This window comes from Prionailurus bengalensis, chromosome C1, assembly GCF_016509475.1.
Source record: "Prionailurus bengalensis isolate Pbe53 chromosome C1, Fcat_Pben_1.1_paternal_pri, whole genome shotgun sequence".
In the NCBI taxonomy this organism is placed as follows: Eukaryota; Metazoa; Chordata; class Mammalia; order Carnivora; family Felidae; genus Prionailurus; species Prionailurus bengalensis.
The window spans coordinates 70,716,290-70,737,953 of NC_057345.1; the positions used below are offsets into that span (position 1 = coordinate 70,716,290).

At 40.2% G+C, this 21,664-nt stretch overlaps 1 long non-coding RNA gene across 1 annotated transcript; it reads left to right on the plus strand.

The window, feature by feature from the left end:
- The first annotated feature begins 587 nt into the window (after positions 1–587).
- Positions 588–5,494, plus strand: LOC122480695. Its single transcript, XR_006296629.1, has 2 exons — positions 588–744; positions 5,283–5,494. It is a non-coding gene; the product is annotated as an uncharacterized LOC122480695 (long non-coding RNA).
- Positions 5,495–21,664: the final 16,170 nt, after the last annotated feature.

Below are 21,664 nucleotides of genomic sequence, written 5' to 3' on the forward strand. Positions count from 1 at the left end.
TAACTAACAGACCATTCTTATCACATTTAGAATGCTCTTTCTCTCTCTCCCTCTCTTTCTGCCCCTCCCCTGCTTGTGTGCTCTCTTAAAAAAAAAAATTTAAAAATGTATATATGCACCTTTATCTTGTAAAGATATATCATTTGTACTAATGTAGATAAAAAGGAAACATATTTGTTTGCTTATTTGGGGTCTTCTTGACATAATTTATGGAAACCTAGTTCAAATTAGCTTAAACAGAAAAAAAAGATAATTGTTCAAATTTTTGGATATGGCTGGAGTCAGGCCCCCGAACATTGTCATCAGTGATCCTTCTCTTTATCTCCCTCCCTTCATCCATCCAACCATCTCTTGGTTCTAATTTCTCTTTGAACATGGTAAGTTCTTTGCACCTGGTGGCAAAAATAGTCCCCAGTAAATTAACTCAAAGCTTCTGTCATCTTTACAGTTTATTGCAAAGAGAAGGGCTTCTTCCCTAACAAATTCAGCAAAATTCCTGAGGATGACTCTGATTGGCTATGTCTGGGTCATGTGCCCACTTATGGGACAATCACAAGAGCAGAGGAGAGTAACCTGATTGGCCCAGGTTGAGTCACATGCCTGCCACCATGGCAGAGGAGGCAACAGCTTGTGACCAACACCTTAACCAGGTTGGAAGGGACAATTGGTGAGAGAAAAAGATGGTGAAGAGACAACACAATGATCTATTATAACATGAAATAACAAGCATGAAGCATTTTGGAGGTAGGCCAGGGGAGTGTATGAGGCCTTAATGCTGGTTCACCTTGCAAGAGTGTCACCTCTGCTAAAGAATGAGTGAGAATTATCCCTAGAACCTACATATACTTACAATCTTATTACAGCTCAAAGGAAACGAACCCCTCAAAATTTAAACCCAAACCACAAGCTCATGCCGAAATAGATTTTTAACTCTTTAGAAAAATGACATAAAAAATTCAGAGAAATCTTACCTAGAAGAAATCTTTATGAAACACATTTGGGCATCTAAAGGAGCTAAGAGGCAAGTTAAGTCCTCTGGTACACAAAACCCAACGCATAAATACTTCAACCATGGGAATTTCTTCACTGGTCACTTAAAGATCCAGATAGAAAATACTAAGCCTTGATGGGAACTCTGCATTTTAAGGGAATTGTGAGGAAGTTAAGACAGTTCAAACTGGAACATAGAGATTTACAGAATATAAATGCAGTGAGAGATTAAGAAAATATGGATCATTTAATGAATGAAAAAGAAAAAAAAGTGATCTCTTCATTTTCCTTTTGATTCCCCCAGAGCCCATGTAACAGATTAATTGTAAAAAGATGCTTTAAGCAACCATCAAACAACATGAAGCTGCTGTGTGACAGGAATTGTGCTAGGGGCTGAGGCATTGTCTTGCCCTCAAGGGAGTCACTGTTTTGTGGGGAAGAAAGCCCCTTCAGCTGATATTTTAAATAGAGGTTTTTAAAAAGGTGCTGCTCTACCATATAGTGTGAATTTAAGAGGTCGCACCCAACTCTCCTAGTAATTAGGTTCCTCCCTAATGCCTGAAAACCACCATTAGAGGTTAATTCATCTGGGTTAGAGATTTACATTTTATTTTATTTATTTATTTATTTATTTATTTATAATTTTTTTTAACGTTTATTTATTTTTTGAGACAGAGAGAGACAGAGCATGAACGGGGGAGGGTCAGAGAGAGGGAGACTCAGAAACTGAAACAGGCTCCAGGCTCTGAGCTGTCAGCACAGAGCCCGACGTGGGGCTCGAACTCACGGACTTCGAGATCGTGACCTGAGCCGAAGTCGGCTGCTTAACCGAGCCACTCAGGTGCCCCAGAGAGATTTACATTTTAAATACCCCTGGTAAGAATATCACTTTAATCAGGGTTGTCAGTTGTTCATATTTCATGTGATTTAATCAATCAAATCATTCCCTGCTAATAAGCACCTCAAATCGGTAAACTCAGGAAATTGATTTTGGGGTTTTGTGGGGGGGGGTGGGTCTTGAAGAGCAAAGGTAATGGAAGAAGGAAATACTGGACATGCAGGATTAGAAAACCCTCAAAATCTGACTTCCTCTAAAAGACCAATTTAGACTCAAGCTGGCCCAAGATGGCTGTGTTTACTCCTTCAATACACTGATGCTCTATATCAGGGCATTTAGGAATTCTTACTGCTGTACATTGCACAATTGAATAATTATGTCTTATTTGGCTGGCTCTGGGCTCATCAGGAAGAAATGAAATTAATTTCCCCCAGCACACCTCCTGTCTCCCCCGCTAGGGTGCCAGGTTTTTGGGTCCTCAAGGTTTGGGGGGAATTTGTCAGGTAGAGATGGATCTCAGCAGACAATCACTAACAGACCTATGCATACCAACTGAAAGCATTACACTGAATTTGTCTGAAGAACTTAACCCTCCATACCAGATAGGGCTTGGTTCTCCAGGCCCTGAAAATAAGATGGGATTTAGAGGTTTTAAGAGAATGTGGGGACCTTAAACCACATCTGAGTAGACTTCACAGGTTGAGTTAGGCGCACCACAGGGAGGCACCCTGGCTTGAGAGCCAGGACCTTCTTGCACCTTCCAGATCTGTGTAAGCAGTAGGATTCCAATGCATCAGAAGGAAGAAGAAGGAAGGAAGGAAGGAAGGAAGGAAGGAAGGAAGGAAGGAAGGAAAACCATGCATAGTAATTGATAGAAGACATCTCATCAATCCTCATGGATGGTGATTAACCAGATGTAATCTGATTTTGATAAAGAAATGAAGCAGTATTTGTACACAGGATGGCATGGAATAATGCAATTCTAATTACAGAACCACCTAGAAGTTATTTCAGTAGGAGAGATACAAGATTAAAAGGAAAGATGTTTAAAGGAAAGCACAACATGAATAGTAGTTGACTCTCTGATGTCTGTTATAAAACCTTATCTATCAGTAATTGGATTAGGAATAGGCATTTGACTTCATATGGCCAATGAAAATGAGGGAGGCCTGATGAAAATTCTGGGGAAAGGACTTCTCATTCCTAATAAAGAGACACTAAAAAATGTCCTCTGGACATTGTATATTCAGATAAGTCTGCTAGAACTGCTGCATCCATATTGTCACCAGTCCAAGGACAGTCAGCACATGGAAGAGGCATGGCTAAGAGAATAGCTGAGAAATGGAGCTGGAACCCTGACAGGGCACGTACAGGGCCACATACAGGCCACATACAGAACCTCTCATAGATGAGATGCTGCTTTAGCTTTCTGTCATTTGCTGCCGAGAACATCTGATGTACATGGTATGACTGTTTTGATGGGATCGTTTTGCACTTAGCACAGCTAGTTCATTAGGCTTCACCCAGGTCGGTGTCTTACTGCATGGTGTGATAGTCCCTCTTTTCCCCACTCCAACTGTTCTCTACCCTATAGCAAAGTGCCATCACTCTAAAAGAATCCAATCAGACTCTATCTCTGCTTAACCACATCTACAGCTTTTTCATTTTGTAGAGGGAAAACTGTCAGTCTCCCCTCACTCCATCCCATGCACTCAGCACACCATTCCAGCCATTCCTATTTTCCCCAACACATTGCCCCTCTTTATGTCTTTGGACCATTTATATGAATGCCATGCTGCCTAAAATGCCCTTCCTCATCTTTTCTGTCTATAAATGATCTTTCCATCCATACCTACCTCTGTGAATCCTTTCCCTGACTTCTGTTTGCCCTGTGTTTCGTAGCAACTGTGTCTTATCTACTAGGACCTTTTCATATATTTGTTCAAATATAGCAATGCTCCCTAATTGCCTGCATGCCCCTTGAGATCATCTCTGCCACCTCAGCACCAAGTTCAGTTCTAGACCTGTAATAGGCCTTCAATTAGTGGGATGAATAAGTGAATGAATGAACAAGTAAGTTCAACTCCCCAGGATTTAGAAAAGTTAAGAACAAATTCTATACTATCTGGAGTCCTTCTGCTGAGTAAACAACCACCTCCCACATCTCTTGAGGGTATCACAGCTAACCAGTGCTCTATCTAATACTCACAGCCCATATGGTGATTTATTTCACCACCTTAAGCTATATTCCTGATTGCTGCTTAGCCAAAAGGCTGGATCACTCTGGTGGGCATGACATTTTTATACTGTTTTAAATGTGAATATGAAAACTGACTTCCAGCCACAACAGGGTTATTTGTGATGGTTGCTTAACACACGTATGACGTTGTGCTAAGAAATCTAAATTAGAAGCATTTTAGGTAGTGACACAGGGACCAAAACAAGTATCTGGTATATTTTTAATGAACTAGCTCCTAAATGTATTTATTTATTGATCAGACACGAAGCATGTATGTGTTTGTGTTATTTAACACACACATACATATGTAAAATATATATGTGTGTATATATATATGTATAGGTGTGTAAAATGGTATAATTAATAACTTCTATGCGTGTATTTGTCGATATGAATACATGTTGAGAGAATAAATGTACACGGAAAGAGGAAATAGGCGAGAACACAGGATAATGTACCTAGGCCTTCTTTTGATGCAGTTTTTCTCAACGGCTCTGCCTCAGTTACTTGCCATTAGGACACAAACCATGGCATTTGGGGTTTTGACAAAGCTGGTCTGGTCTCTGGCAGTTTGGAAAGTTGGCTGCAAATGCAGGTTTTCTAAGTGGCTGCTTGTGATGCCATGCTGGTGGCATCAGTGCCTGGGAAATACCAATTGCTGAATGCTTCCCCTATTTTATTTTCTAAATTTCATAGCCTGATAGCAGTCAGGCTGCAGGCATTGTATTCTGAAAGGATTACTGCACTTCCTGAGAAGTTAAAGTCACTCAGCTTTGGCCCCTATGGCTTGGGACACCAACCGAGACATGCTGCAATCACACAGCTGCAATAGACTGTCTCTCGTGGCTTATTGCTTAATGATATTCCCAACATCAGATCTCCCTTCTATTATGTAGACTCTCTGCCACCAACTCCCTTTTGCTTTTTTTAAGCCTTTTTCCATTTTTGTATTTACCTTATTTATCTTACCTTCACACTTCCCTGACCTGATTACCCTTAGACATAATCAGCTCCTGTTTTCCTTTATGTATCAGTGGCTGCCGCTTGATATTATGGTGTTATTTTAATATCGTAACGGAAAATGATAAAGGCCAATCAATTACTTTGTATTATCTATCGTGTTCCATAGGGATTGATTTTCCTCTATGTAATCATGTTTGCAGCCATAAAAACAAAGATTAAAAAGGGGTTTCTTTCTATTTTTCATGTTCAAAGGAGTCGTCTTAGTGTCCCTGCTTCATAATGCTGCAGTGAAGAGAACCAAATCTCATCTAGAGGAGTGGAGCCCCTAGGAGGTGGCCAGAGCCACGGGCAGGACTCAGCGCTGGCCCTTGGACTTTGGCCCATACCTTGAGTATTTATTTTCCCTGGTGCTCTTTAGAAAAATCTGGCATCACATTTATTATCTAATAAACGGCAATTCTGTGTCGGCTGCATGTTTTTTGCATATCATAGGAGGTTTGCGCATTGTCATTTTGCCTTCTCCTCGCCACATAAACTGCTTAAAATCTCCCACGTCAAATAACCTAGAAATGTACAGATAATGAATCTTCCCCAGTACCGCTGTGCCATTCACTCACTTAAATTTCAGTTGCCCGCTGAGGCTCCCAGTCCTTGAGAATAAATATACATTAGATGCAAGCAGGGCGCACGCAAACGCCAGGAGACAATACAAAGCGGGCGAGGCAGCTTGCAGGAGAGACCTGCAGAAGACTCCCTATCTCTCCAGCAGGGAATTTCTCTGAGCCAGGAATCGGCTTCAGAGAGATGGCCAACAGAGACTGAGTCCTCCAATCACTAGCCTTGCACGCCCGGAGACTGGGGGGCTGGGGGGCAGCTCCAACCCGCAGCCGCAGACACTATGAGAACACCCCTCCACAGCCCAGCTCAGCCACCAGAGCTGCCCTCCCTGTGATCCCCGGGACCAAATGGGTCGTTTGTCTTTTGTTTGGTGTAAAAATCCATACGGAAACCCTGCCTGTAGGAAAGCTTTGAGACTCCACGGTTTTGTCTGACCTCACTTTTATTGCTCCAATGTTCTGGACTCTCTTTGCCCTCCTCTTGCACCTAGATTGACTCTTTTCCCTGAAATAAGCAAATAGCACATATTAAAAATCATTCCAGATTGGGGCTGGGGGGAAGGTTATGGGGCGAGGATCAGGGTTTGTGACGCTAACATTCCCCTGCAGCATCCACACGCATCCTGATGCCCGTGCAATCTCGGAGAAGGTTGGTGTCTCTGGGGCAGCAACGAGAGGCTCCCTGGGGACTGGGTTCAGCTGGGCTTCTCCTCTCCAGAGGCCTATGAGATTCCTCTCCCCGGGGCCCTGGGTTCGGGAAATCATTGCTTCTGACAGTTGCCACAGCTCAGACTCTGTGCCCTTTAGGATATGGTGTGGGTGTTATTTTGCTCCTGCTGTTGTGAAAACATGTGCATAACAGAAGGGAGACAACCTGCTATGTACCTGTGTGTTTTGGAAGGTGGCTCACATAACTGTGTTCCGTTCAGCCCCTTCCTGAAGTGTCTGAGTTATGCTTAGCCCTTCCCAATCCTTGACCCTGTGTCCTCTGTTGCAGCTGCCTCATCCACAGAGTCCCTCAGGGGCAGCAGTTGCCTTATGAGCAAACAAGCCTGAGGAAGGGAGGAAGGCCCACTGCAAAGCCCGCCCTCCTCACAACAAAGCCCCAAGCGCCTGTTGGTTCATTTGGTTAAAACAAAGTCTCCACCTGCCTCCTGCAGCACCCTCCCTTTGAGAGTTCATGCTCAGAGCCACCGAGTCATTTTTATTATAGAACAAACAGTGGCTTAAATAGGTTGTCTCCAAACGGTCATTACCTCCCGCTCCACCTCCACCTGCCCCAAGCCTCCTGGGGTGGGGGCCAGCCTCACAGCTGCTGCCAGGCCTGCCCACTGCCCGCCCACCCTCCGACATAAGCCTGAGTTCCAGCACTGAGAGACTTGCTGCAGTGGGAGTCGTCGAATGATCTGGAACTTTTAAGAAAGCATTCCAAACGTGTTGTGGCACACTTAGCACTGGGAGGGCAGGGCAGCCGTGGGAATGGGGTCAGCTTTCTTCCTCGGGGAAATTACTCAAATCGGCTTTTAAATTTATAGTCTGTGTTGTGATAATAAATAAGAATATACCTCCCAAAGTCAGAGTTTCTTTCGCCGAAGAGGTCCTCTGGGGCTGGTCCCTCCACTGCTACTCTCTGTTTTGACAGAAAACCGAAGAGTAGTTTTCTAGGAAATGCTCAGGAACTGGTGCCTCGGCTCTCCCTCGGCTTGCCTCCCTGGGCCGCTCGCCTGCCATCAGCTTGCTTCCTCCGCAGGAGCCGTTTCCATCGCTGACACCCTGCCCCCCTCCCCAGCCCACGTCCACGGTGGTTCCTCCTTCTCCAGTTTTCTCCAGCCGGAGCAGAGGGGCCCTCCCGAAGCAAAGGCAGTTTAGCTCTGTCGGTAACAGCACACTGATGTCTAATAACAAAGCGTTGCTTGGTGCTTCTCAGCCTATTACCCATGTTGTCCCTGGCCTCCTCCCCAAGGCACCCCACTCCAGCCCACACCTGTTTGCAGCACAGCCCGGAAAGGTGACAGGCAAAGTGAAGTTTAAACACTTAAAATCTAGGGTTCCAGGTTTGGGTACAGTTACGTAATCTATGGTCATCCTATTGTAGAATCAGGGTTTGGGGTGAGATTTTGGAGTTGCACTGATAGGTGGGTGATTCTTCCTGTTTTCTGAAAATAATTGTGATGCATTGAAGAGGAGACGTTGTTTCTTCCTAATGCATCTCATGAATTGTGTCCAAATATAAGGACAACAGACTAGTTTTTGAAATATCAACATCTGTCTTAATTTACTGGCTTCTGCATTATGATTCTAATTGCACTTGATATAACCTATTGTTGGATTCCCTCAGGGTCTTGGAAAAACTAGTGAAAACAATGTGGAATGGATTCCTTGTGTGAAATCCACAGACTTCTCCCCCCCCCCCCCTTTTTTCCTTTGCCTTATATTAAATTAGAATTTATAACACTCCACAGCCCATATGAAAAGCATTTCAAGTAATATGGATGAAATTATCTTCTGAAACTAATTTCTCACATAAAAATTGAGCTGGCTGACCATTCTTGTAAGCAGCTGACAGGTAAAGGATCGTCAGCGAGTCAACTCCAGTTTGGGAATGAATATTCGTCACATTAAGTATATTATTTGGGCAAATAACCCAAGTCATTGATAAAAAGCATTTTAAATGTATGTATATCTGAAATCTCCTTTTGCAGCGATCTTAAATTTCAGGGCACGGCATTATACGATATTCCTGGGGGGTATCTGCCACGCTTCAGTGTTGTAATAAAAATAAAACTTGAAGTCCATCTCTGTAGATTTAAAAGACAAATGCAGGTCTCTTGCTCATAACATATTTATTATTGGGGAAAATGATTTGTCCATTATCTCCCTTAATAACCGTTAAGATTTTCTGTGCTTAAAATGGGCTTGGTACTGTATTAAGGACTTTTAGGCATTATCTCTTTGATCCTCACATTGGCCTTTTCAGGTAGCCTTGTTACCCTCATTTTACAGGTAAGGAAACCGAAGAGGTTAAGAATCACACCCGAGGGGAAGTGGCAGCCGCGAACTGAACTGCATATCACAGAAGCATTATTAAAACAGGAAGACCCAAAAAGGATTTTTGTTGTTGATGACTGTTTTTAACGGAGGCAGAATTTAGCGACCGTAGAATAGCTCACGTTTGAACAGTTAGAGAAGGTCCCAGAGGAAAGAGTCGGGTCTGCAAGGAAAGTAAACTTTTATGACTGTGTTGTTTCAGAAGACTTGGCAGAACTAGTTACTCACAGCTCGCCTGTATCGCTCTGTTACTTAATCAGTATTACACAGCGCCACTTAATCCTTTTTATGGCTTAGCTTGTCTTGTAATGTTGTTGTACTGCTGATAAACCCATTCGCAGAAATAATGTACCTGTAAAAAAATCGACACCAGGCTCAGTTTTTAAAGTAAGGACGCTTTATTTGTGAAAGTTTCCATTATATCACAGCATTCATTACCACACAGACACTAACAACAGGATTACCTGGTAAAGACTCAAGACAGATGAAACCATTTTTAAAACAAGTATTTATTGCACAGCCCTGTGAGATTCTCATTACAGGGCATGAGTCCTCTTGGACCACGGGTTAAAAGCATCCAGATTAAGCTTTTATCGTGACATACATCAAGTTCTTCAACAGTTAAAAGCAGAGTATAATTTTTTTTTTTTTTAAGTGGAAAAGCATCTCAGTCCTGAAAACTTGCACAGATTTCCTTTTTTCGGCTAATAAAAGGCAAAATTTATTATAACCTCCTCCTTAGTAAAAGCTTTCTGCAGTCAAATATACAGAATAGCTAGCAGTTTTAATTTCACGAAAATACCCATGCTTAAATTGAAGGATTTTTAATGTACTACAGTGACAGCATCATTCTGCTTCCTTTGAGAATCAATTAGCAACTAAACAACAATACAGACTCTGTAATGATACATGTCTGTGGTATTTCCCCAAATTACCTGGAGCAAGGTAAAAATGGCACGAAAGCTTTGGTCACCAGGGAAATCATGAAAGGATATACCACACCTTCATAAAGTTATTCAGGAAAAATCCGTAAAGAAAAAAACATTAGTGTCTGAGGCTATACAGCAGCTGTTTCAAATAATAAAATATCATTTGCATCTCTGCTGAGGGTTTTGATTTCATCGGCTGGTTGTGTCCCATGCATTTTTCCTGAACTCACTGCTCAGTTTTTGAGCTTAGCCAGTTACGATTAAACCATCAAGTAGGTACACTTGTTTGTTTCGGATATACGAGAGACAGTAAAGCTTCATTTCAAATAGAGATGCCCAAGAGGAAAAGATTAGAAAGTGCTGTGCAAAGCGGTGAAACACTGACTGGCAATTTAAATTGGAGTCAGACAATTCCGCGTGAATAGGAAAAAAAGAAAACCCTCACATACACAGTGTGTGCAGTGGAGGGGGTGAGGGACGGTGAAATAGGTTTTATTTTTAGAAGACTTTGCTAAGTTCTTTATAAGCATCTCAATCTTTGTTAAAAAGAAACAGCAGATATGCACATTTTCCTTAGGGGAGCATCTTTTTTTTCATATAAAATTTTAGTAGTTGGCTGCCTAGAGTGAGGCTTTTTGTAACAGAATATACAAATTGTATTTTTTATGGTTCCTTATTTATAGTGAAACAGCCGTTTTAATAAAATGATTCACTTAGATTATTTTACTGCTTTTCATTATGGATCTTCATATTTTTTCATTTGTTCTTGTCTTTCTCCTAGTTCAAATTAAGATGTTTGACTCTGCAATTAGTCCCAAATGCGTTTGATTTTTGAAGTGCTGTGTTCTTTCAAAAAACCTGTTAAAATATCCTCCTACACGTATGAGTTTCAAAATCAATACAAGCCATTTGCTCATATAAGGCATCGCTGGACTGTGTTAAACGTTACTCAAAGCAAATATCTATTTATTGGGAGTGAGGGAAGGTGAAGAAAACAGTACACAGAAAAGAACAAACTGTCCTTGCCCCTTCCAAATTATAGGAGCAATATTGATACCTACCTAATGCCCTTTTTCACGGTGGCAAGGCATTTTGCTTTTATTTGTTCTGTTGGAGGGATAGAGGTGGCTTTTGTTTTGTATTTGATACAACATAACCTAAAGTTTATTCTGTGAAAGCCTTTTTCATGTGGTATGTGTCAGCCTTTATCTTCAATCATGAAGGAGATACATTGTATTCAACAATGTAACTAATGTTAAGGAAAATTCTTAGGATTAAATATCTAGACTCCAGTAAATCCAGTTTAAAGCAACAGAGTTTACACTTGTGGAGATGAGGATGATAAAATGTATCACATCATACGAACGCTGTTTTCATGCCGTTAACAATTTAGGAGCATTGTGAGAGTCGACTGAATATTTATGGTTCTAGAAAAAATTTCTATTGTATCAATATAAATTATTTCTCATGTTATTTCAAATGCAAGACCAAAATCAACGTTAACCACAACTGATGTTATTAATGTAAAACCTACCAAAATTTTTTTGAAACTAGGGAACTTAGTTAAAGAGCACATTGTCTTTGTTCTGAATGTATCTTATTGCTGAACGTTCCATGTATTGCTTTGACAACATTCAGGGCACCTAAAGGATTGTACATAAAGCAAGAGATTCCAATGAGAAAATATATGCAAAAGTAAATGTTGCTTTTATTATTAATACATATTCTCACAGAGCATGTAGCTTAAAATGTAAAGATACACATACACAAGCACACACACTCACAGCCTCTCCTCTACCTAATTTGCTGAGTTAATGTTCCTTCTCAAAAAAATATATACTTTGAATAAGATGGATTAAATATGTTGGTTGGACTTTAGAATGCAATAAAATAATTACATTAAAAATGACCGTATTTAAGGGGAAAATAGCTTTGTTGGGCTAATTTATTATTATTACTCGTTGCATTTAAAGAAACTTGGACTAGAGATCAAAGTGCAGTTTGATTTGTTTGAAAATTGTAAATGACCCATTCCCAGATTTCCAGCCCCATAAAGTTAGAACGCAGCCCGAGTACTCTGCGCTCTAATCAAGAAGGAAGGGGCTTCAGCTTCAAATGTCAATGCCGTAAACATGTTAAATCTGGAAAATATTTTCGAAGCAAGCAACCATGTGTAAAATTTACCGAACTTGTCATGAAAGGGCTGCAGCTGCAAACCTGCAAACTTCCTACTTCCATGAAGACTCCAGATGTTGAGACGAGGAAGCGAGGTTTTCACGTTGGCTTCCCAGCTGTTGCAACTCGGACTTTGCCTGCTGCTATCGTCACAGTCAGCTTTTCACCAGGTAAAGGGACAGTGACCATTTAATGCCGGCAAAGAAAATCGTGGGCTTCCTTCAGCAAGTGCTCCATATCATTTACTCCGACACTGCCAGCCCAACATTCCACCATAGATTAGGGTTTGCGATCCATCCAGCTGCCCGGATAAACTAAGTTAGTTTCACAAAAGCTTCCAAAATGCAGAGGGAAAATCATCAGCTAATTATAAAATTGAGCACTTGTCATGTGCTCCTGGCAAAGAGGATTCCCATTAAATCACACTCATGCATCATTCCACGAAAACTTTTCTAAAACCATGTTTGGTGCCTATAACTAAAAACATCTTGGGATAAATTTAAAACTTCGCTTTACTACAGAAATACAAAATCTGCCAGATATCATCATAAACAAAGACAATTTGATGAATTTTTAAAAATTACTAACACTTCTTTTAACACCACTACCATTATATGTAATATTTACAATATGCAATCTTCTTTTATAATGTAAAGTGTTTTTAAAATGAAATCTGCACTTAAATGCCAATATCCTCTCCTTCTGGCTTCTCACTTTATGACACTAACATAGGATCTCATTCACCAAGCCAATTGAAATTTTAATAAAAGAAAGCAGGAGTTTCTAATAAACTCCTGCAGTGAGCTGATAATACTAAACATCTTTAGCAGCATGGTGTTTTTTATTATTATTTTAGCTGTATATTAATATGCTAGTATTTGTAAACTCCCCAGTGCCACTAGATTTATTTCAGAAGCCTTCACTCCATTCTTCTATGGTGAAAAGTTTATCTGACAAAGAAAAATTCTTTTTCAGTGGTTTTCCATCCAACAACTACTTGACAGGAAAATATATGGCTGACAAATGTGTTGTGACTATGCGCTCGGCCCTGGAGGGAAGAGTGACTGATTTCACTTATGTGGTGCCGGTTCTGGACTAACCAGGAAAACTGGCATAATCCACAACTGAAAGGGAAGCAGGGTTGGGCTTTTGCGTTACCAAGATATACTGACCTCCATCTTTCACACTATACCTCCTAGATAACCTTACCTTCCATCGTATCCCCTCAATACCTCCACCCGCCCTCCTTCCCCGGCCCCCCACCCAACTTCCCAGGGAGACCACCATCACTCTTCTATCTGAGCAAAAGGAACTGTGCCTGCATAAAGAGTCCACTTAAAACATAATATACAAGGATCCATGTTTACAATGTAGTTTGGAGTGTGGAACTCAAATAAAACCATGGGGGATATTCTTTTATGGTGCTGGGTATGATGTGGAACTGTTACCATCAATAGGCAATGAACTTCAGCATATATTGTATGGAATAAGAGTCGGCATTTAGACAGTGTTTATTGTGTGTCAGGAGCTGTTCTGGGCGCTTTACATATATGAGCTTATTTGATCCTTTCCATAGTCTGTAGGGTAGATACTGTTATTGTTTCCACCTTATAGACAATAAAATGAGTGGAGGCACGGAGTCCAACTATTCATCACTCTGCCTCTGTAAACTACCTTGAATTAAAATTGAAACTGTCTTAACAACTGAGTTTCACTGGGGCCGCTCCTATGGATTACACCTGTTCCACTGCTGCTTCTCCCATAGACTCTAAGGAAGCAGGGTATCTCTGGTCTTCTTAGTCTTAAATTTAGGGAGAGAAATGAATCCTCTCACCCTATATCAATGCTACACCTCCCAATATGATTAGGTAAAAACAGCAGAAAAACAATTATTGTTGGTGCCTTTAACACAAAGTGGAAAGGAAGACAGGAGCAGCCCCGCTGTGCTGGCCCTCATGGGCCTTTGTGAGTTAAAGTCCAGAAGATGCATGGCTTGATAAGCAGGGGATCCTTACAAAACATTTTATGTTTAATTATTTTTTTTTTTTTACTTTTTTTAAGTTTATTTATTTTGAGGGAGAGAGAGCACGCGAGCAGGGTAGAGGCAGAGAGAGAGAGGGAGAGAGAGAATCCCAAGCAGGCTCTGCACTGTCAGTGCCAAACCCGGTGCAGGGGCTTGAACTCACAAACCCTGAGACCATAACCCGAGCCAAAATCAAGACATGGACACTTAACCGGCTGAGCCCCCAGACGCTCCCCCCTTACACAAAGTTTAGAAGGTACCCTTTCATTCAGGCTGTCAGAGCCCAGGGAGAAGGGTTGGTGAAAAGACCACCATTCTCAGTGAGCATCCTATACAGGGCTGCACTGGTCCAACGTGGAAGAAAACATATGGGTCCCTGTGGCCCAGCTTGGAGAAGCCTGATGATAAAAGCACACATTTCAGGAAAGGAGAACTTTGTTTCTTCCCAAGCCAGGACACCGAATTGGCTTAACAAGATAATGGCAGCCCCAGCGGCTGAGGTTGGGGGACGGTTTAAGCAGATACACAAAATGCATCCGAGTGGACCCCCAAAATTGCAGGTCTACTTTTTCCCCAAACTGTCTTGTTTCCATCATAAGGCCATGGGTTGGTTTTGAGCAGGCTGCACAGAGATCAGCACCACGCCATTTCTGGAATTGCAACTCACAGGTGCTCACATCAGATTATTGACCAGTATGGCTCCTAATAATAGTCCATCATATACTGCCCATTAAGTGTTCTGGAACTGGAACTGTTTCTACAAGCAGGCTACCAGAAGCTGTAGGCACATTTGAAAAAAAAAATCAGGTAACATTTGGTGATAGAAATACCATATATCTTTGTTTAGAAGTAGTGGCTTCTATTAAATTTAATTACTTCCCCTGTGGCTTTAAATCAAGGGCAGCTTCTGTTAAATTTAATTACTTTCCCCTGCGGTTTACATGGCAAAGGTGTCATTGCTACTTGCCGAGTGCTTCTGGCCAAAGGAAAAGCTTGGGTATGATTTGCTCCATTACACCAATGCCTTCCCTCCTAATCTTACTTTCTCCCTCTCTCCAACATTTTTGTGGACATGTTATTCATGAAATCTGCCTTTGGTATCATGAAAATTATTCAATTAGTAGCACGTGATTGACAGCTGAAATCTGAAGAAAAAAAGTTTTAAGAAATTTCAAACCGAATATAGCCTGGATTTATTTTCCCACTTTATTGCACAAATGTTTAGTTTTTGTCACACAACAGCATGTTAGAAGTAGGCAGCATCCACATAAAGGTGCACTTTCCTAAATTTTCTGAGAAAGGCAGTTATTACTGCTTTTATTTTCTTCGTTGCATGCCCAAGCTAACAATTTTTCCTACTGATTATGTCAATACCAATTCCAATTGTCCTCCTGCCCCCTAATTGTCAAAGTGCACATTCAGTTGTAGCTACTTAGGAACGTAGGCCCTTTATTGAATTGCCGTTGGAATTATTCACAGAAGTGAATTCCTAAAAGTTTGCTTCTCTCAAGATGAAGTGGATCTTCATTAACATTCTGAAAATGAAATGCAGCTTCATAAAAAAATAAGGCAGCTTTCAGACCATTTTAGAATTTCAGAGAAATTTTGCATTATCTTTCCCATGATTCTATGCTGATGTCAGGCTGTATTTCAACTGAAATGACAATGAAATCATTTCAATTCCATGCAATGTGCAAAAAAACAGTCAATTTTTCACTTGGCAAGCTGAAGTCTAAAGTAATTAAGCACTGCTGTGTGGGAGGCAGCTTCCTGCTCTGAAGTCAGCCTGAGATAATTACCATATTAAAGTCAAAACATCATGTGCCGCACTGATAGATAGATGGATGGAGAGATTGGGCATCTATTAAATGATCCATTTTGTTATGCTTCCTGGGAAATGTGCCATTGATGCCAATTAAGAAATATATATTCCAAGTGAGTATTTCTAAGTGACAAAACTTCTATCCGGTAAATTGAATTTATTATTTACTGATCATGAAGTACTTAAAGTCATAAAATCTAGATAGAGAGCAACCTATGACGAGAATTACATGCTCTGACTCGGTTTACAAACCCCTCATTACCCAATTGCCACGTTAGCATAAAGTTCTTTGCGATAACGTTTCTGGCCAAGGCGCTAAGTTATTTCTGTCATGAAAACTTGAACCGGAATAATAAGAATAGGATATTGCAGATAAAATGTATGCATTCGGAAATTCCAAAGGCACAAACAACTTTAAGTGAAAAACTCATGTTTTATGTGTTTAAAGGAAGGTAAATGAAATACACTTCAAAGAGTAATCTTTCTGAAATATCTTTAAATCTCTGCTCATGGCATTGAAAAATGAAATGACCCCCCCAACATTCAAGTTGGAGAGTAATTTATTAACACAACACGGCTGAATGCACCGCGGCAAGATTAAATTGTGTTAAAATCCTTAGCACTCTCATTTATTAAAAGTTAATAATTTATTAATATTCTTTCTCCAGTGACCAAACATATGGTATTATTTATGCTTTTATAATGATACTTGGTTAAGAATACACTTAATAGAGCTTTTGGGTCTGTGATTTAAATCTGCCCCTATTTATCAGTTTTCATTCCATTACAGCAGACAATAAAACAGTTTATTTTCGTGTAAATATTAGTGAAAGAAGAAGAGAATACATTGGCTCTCTGAAAGAAGAGGGCATCTCCAAGTCAGGATCTTTTTTTTGAGTAAAAAAGAATAGGCACCTCTATGCTGCAGTGAAGGTTATGTTTGATCTTCTCTAACTACTTTCTATGGGATTTATTCGCCACCATTTCCACTAGCTTATTGATACCATAAAGGATGGAGAACTAAAGCAATATCCCTTTAAAATCAGAGACAAGAACTTTGAGGATCAAAACTAATATTTCTCTTGTTGACAAAAAAAAAAGTAGACTTTAAAATATAAAAATTCGCCCATATAAAGATTAAATGATAATTATTTTCCCAAGGAGGGAATCTAAAGAATCAATAGGCTGCCTTAATATCAGATTCTGTCCATGCCCTCTGGCACATCACTTGATCAGGTGTCCCAGTGAGTCAGGCAGTCATTTGAGCAAGGCTGGCATCTCTAAATTCCAGGCTGTTCTGATAGACAGTTTCAGGCCTTTGGTTCTGTGTGTTTCAACAGAAATCCTAAAGTGAATGCAATTTTAAATTACCTTGTATGGGGGAGAAGGAAAAATGGAGTTTTTATTAGGGCTGGTTTCTGTGCCCTGGGATTCAAAGGAAGTTTACTGCCCGACTTACTGACCTCCTCCTCACATTTCTAGCAACACCATTCTCTTTAAATGGATGGAAAAATCGAGAAAAAATAATAGTAATGGAGAGTAGGAAAGGATAAATATTTCCTTTGATTCTGTGTATGTGTATAAGTATTTATAAAGGCATATGCATTCATATATACACATGTATCTATGCAATAAACACTTTGCATGTTAAACCAATTTTAAACCAAAAAGGAAAACCATCTGAATTAGTGAAAAATGAAAATTAAGATGTTTTCTTTTGTTTGTAATAGGACTTACTTCCTAGTGAACTATGAAATTTTATTTTGTTTCTACTTTCAAAATTTTCTAAAATGAAGACATACACAGTTGAAAAACTATATTCCACTTTTCCAAGTTCTTTTTTTTTTTTTTTAATTTAGCAAGAACTATTTAGTCATTTTGTAATACCGTCCAACACAGAATGAAGCATATAGGCTTCAGGGTGGGGGAGACCGCTTTGAAGCGGACAGTACTGATAGAAACCAGAACAGGGGCACGAGGTCTCCTCCGAGGATGTCAGCCGTCTGGGAGTGGGAAGCCAGCCCAGGCCAGGGGAAGGGCCTGCGAGTGAGAAGACCGAGAGGTCTATTCTGACCCTGCCATGGAATCATTTCGTAAATTGGGACAGTTTAGAACTCCACTCTTCTTTTTCCCCATCTGCAAAATGGGGGCAGTAATATGCCCAGCTTACCCCTTAGCAAAGCAGAATTAGCAAACGGTCTGAGAAAGAGCGCGTCAACATTCAGGGCATGATTCGTTCTGAGAGAATTTCAAGTTCTTCATTGTGAATTCTAGCATCGTTTTCAGCTGCCAAAATCCAGGTGCTATTTAGAGAATTCAACCTCAAACACTGCATTTATTTTCTGTCCGTTAAATGTCCACGGTTTTGAGGGTTTTCTCACCATATTAACTGCAACAGTGAAATTAGATTGTTCGGCTTCGGTTTATAGCCCATTTCATTCTTTAATTTCTGTGTTCAGGGATGATGAGTTTGGGTTTGCGTTCACAGTGTTCCAGAAAAATCACAGATAAAATGGGTTTTCATTGAGAATATTTAAACTTCATGGAAAAAAAAAATCTGGCTTTCCCTACTGCGCTGGAGTAGTGTGAATAGAAGTAGAATAATACACGTGAAAGCAGTTTAGGCTTTCCTAAGAACAGAGTCCCGGCTCTTATCCCCACTCCCCAACACACACTTTTGTACAACGAAAACCGAGTTAAAGCTACTTTACGAATTCTGTTTTGATATATTTCAGTTATGTACTGGAAAGCATATTTTTAAGATAGCTCTCCTAACATGCTAAAAAAATGAAATAGATTAATTCTATCTCAAACTCCTAAATCAAATAAACAAGACATCAGTGCATGTAACCTTTCATTCACACTTCATCCACCACCTCATTCTTTACTCTCTCGCACTTCACCCATGGTAATCTTCCTTCTCTCAACAAATGTCATATCCAGTAACTCAATCATACATCTTAATCAAAAGCAATAAGTGTAACACCCGACATGAAAGAGCACCTACATAAACATAGTCTTTTGTGCCTTCAAGTCTCTCGTACTGACACTGTTAACACAAGACAGCACTTCTCATCACTAGAAACACACCCCTGAATTCGTTAAGCGTTCAACACTTTCTCTAACATCATGGAACGACAGCCAGCAGCGGTGGCATCTGACTTTAAAGCACGCTGGCACCAAAGAAGTTTAGGCTTCGGGACTGAGAAGAGGTGAGGGAGTGCTCCTTCTAATACCAAGATAGTTCCCCCAAGTTACGAGAATCATCGCCTGACCCTTAAATATTATTTTTATGTGTGATTTGTCTAATCACTCCTGGTGACTCACGTGATAAAAGGGATTTTCTTCTGTCTTCAAATTTCAAGCCAAGGCAGAGAAACACGATTTTTGAAGGGATGTTCATCAGATGGAATTTCCTGCCTTTTTCATCAACACCATCACCTTGGAAAATATGACCACTGTTACCATGTACCTGGGCAGAGTAAGAAATGTAGTCATTCTCTTCCCTCTCATATTTTTACAACTTGATTTGCTTTCTAATATTGTGGGAATCACACCTTAATAGTCAAGAGGGTACAGGCAGAAGAGAGAACTAACATATGTTGAGCCCCTAGTACAGAGTTGACGTCCTGATGGATGTATCTCATGACAATACTCACAACTCTGTCAGGCCAGTATTGTTTCTCCCCATTGTTTACAATGAAGAAAAAGTATTAAGCAAATTAGGAGTTAAGCAAGCAGGTCACAAGCTGGCAAATGAGAGTGCCAGGCTGGATTACATACAGTGGGCTCTCCATGAATATTTGTGAGGATCGGCATAAATCTGTATCTATATATGTTCTACTTGGTGGCAGAGATTCTCTAAGTTTAGGGTTAAAAGTCCTAATTTTTAACACTAAACAGCTCAAGACTATGCTTTTCAGTTATTGTGGACAGTGCCCTTCCATATTACCTTCCAAAAACTAAAAGTTAGAGATTGTTTACCCCCATCATACAGGTGAGGAAACTGAGGTTCGGAAAAACTATAGTCATACAGCTAGTTAGTGTCAAAACCATGTGAAAAAAAATACACATGGTACCACCAACCAATAAATTTACCATTGAATTTGTTGTAATGAACAAATGATGTTTGTAATGAATCTGTACAATATTTTTCCCAACCTTCATATCTCATAGCAATGATTACTGACTTGAATGATTCTTGGATCTATCTGGTCCTGGCTATGCCATTTATTGCAGATACTCAGTTTTCTCATACAGAAATGCGGAATAGAGTATCGATTCCCACTTTGGCTTACCGTGAATTCCAGGCATCAGTACCTGGAACAAAACAAGTCCTCAAGAAATTCTTACTGAATAAATACATGGAATGACTACTTCATAGGCAGTTATATGAACAGCACTTGTTCTAAGTAGATCTGAGGAATGATAACCCCAACTCTCAAGGCCTTGGGTTTTTGTTTTGGGGTTTTTTTTCCCATTGAAAATACAAGTTCCAAAATATTTATTTATAGAAAGCAGCTGCCTTTTAAAGTTATCCAAGACTGTACATTTGTATAATTTATCTTTTAATGGTTTACTAGGGTTGATTTTTACACTAGTCTTTATTGTACTTGAAGCCAGTAATTGTCTTCTTACTATAGTCAATGCAAAGATGTAGGTCAGGGGTCAACAAACTTTTTCTGTAAATGGCCAGATAATAAATAAGTTAGCCTTGTGGGCCATATGGTCCTTGTTAAAACTACTCAACTGAGCCACTGGAGTACAAAATCAGCAAGACAATATGTAGACAAATGAATGGGCTGAGCCGGGTGTCAATAAAAATTTATTTTATTTTATTTCATTTTAAGTTTATTTATTTATTTTGTGAGAGAGGGAGAGCACGAGTGGGGAAGGGACAGAGAGGGCGCACGTGAGAAAATCTCAAGCAGGCTCCGTGCTGTTAGTGCAGAGCCCAATGTGGGGCTTTGTCACCCGTGAGATCATGACCTGAGCCGAAATCAAGAGTCGGATGCTTTAACTGACTGAGTCACCCAGGCACCCCAATAAAAATTTATTTTAGAAAATAGATGGCAAGTCAGATTTGGGGCTGTACAGTTTGTCAATCCCTGATCTAATATCTAAGTGACCACCAGAGAGCGATATGTCATCATTATCATGTTATCTCAGGGGCTTTGTACGTAGTTAGTGCTCAGTACTACTTTGAGGAGTTATAAGTTGTGCTAGGCACTATATTATGCACCCTACAGAACATAAAGGAAAAGAAGACGGTGGCCTTGATTGCTTATGCTCAACAGCACACCTGAGAAAAGAGTTTTTCAAGAAACAAACCCAGAGGGCTAATTGGTCCACAGCAGTCCCTTGATAATGTTAACACCAGGCAGCAGAAAATGTTATAATAGAATGTTCCTTTTAGGTTCAGGGGCACATGTGTTAACCTACAATATATTCAAGTTTCTGCAGTAATAAACTATGAAATTTAACATCACCCCAATGATAAAATGAGAAGCACAGGTGAGTGATCCTTGTCAAGTCGAATGTATCAGGAAAAGCTTTTAGTAGGAGCTGATTTTAGAGCTGGTTTTTGAGAGTGGAGTATGTAGAGGGGAAGAGAAAAGAAAAGGCATCCCAGGTGGGAGGGAAAACATGCAAAGCCATAGAACAAAGCAAAGCAAAAGACAAGTAGATTAGCTTACATGAAACGGTCGGTAAATAACAAGACACAATATCAAAGATTTGCACAAGACCTTGTTCGCAAAGTTACTCTTTTTTGTACACATTATTTAGCTTAAGAACTAGAACCATAGTCTAACAAAAAGTTCCGAGAAGCTAGCCCTGTGGAATGAGATGATTTGTGGAAATGGTTCTTCCTAACCGTGTTTGCCAAAGGTGAATTTTATTATATGATGGATAGTAGATTCATGGCAACAAAGGAGCTAAATTCACAAAGAAATTTCCCGTTGCTACACTAGCTTTAACCAATCAAATTCCATTTAACAAGGGGTGCCTGAGTGGCTCAG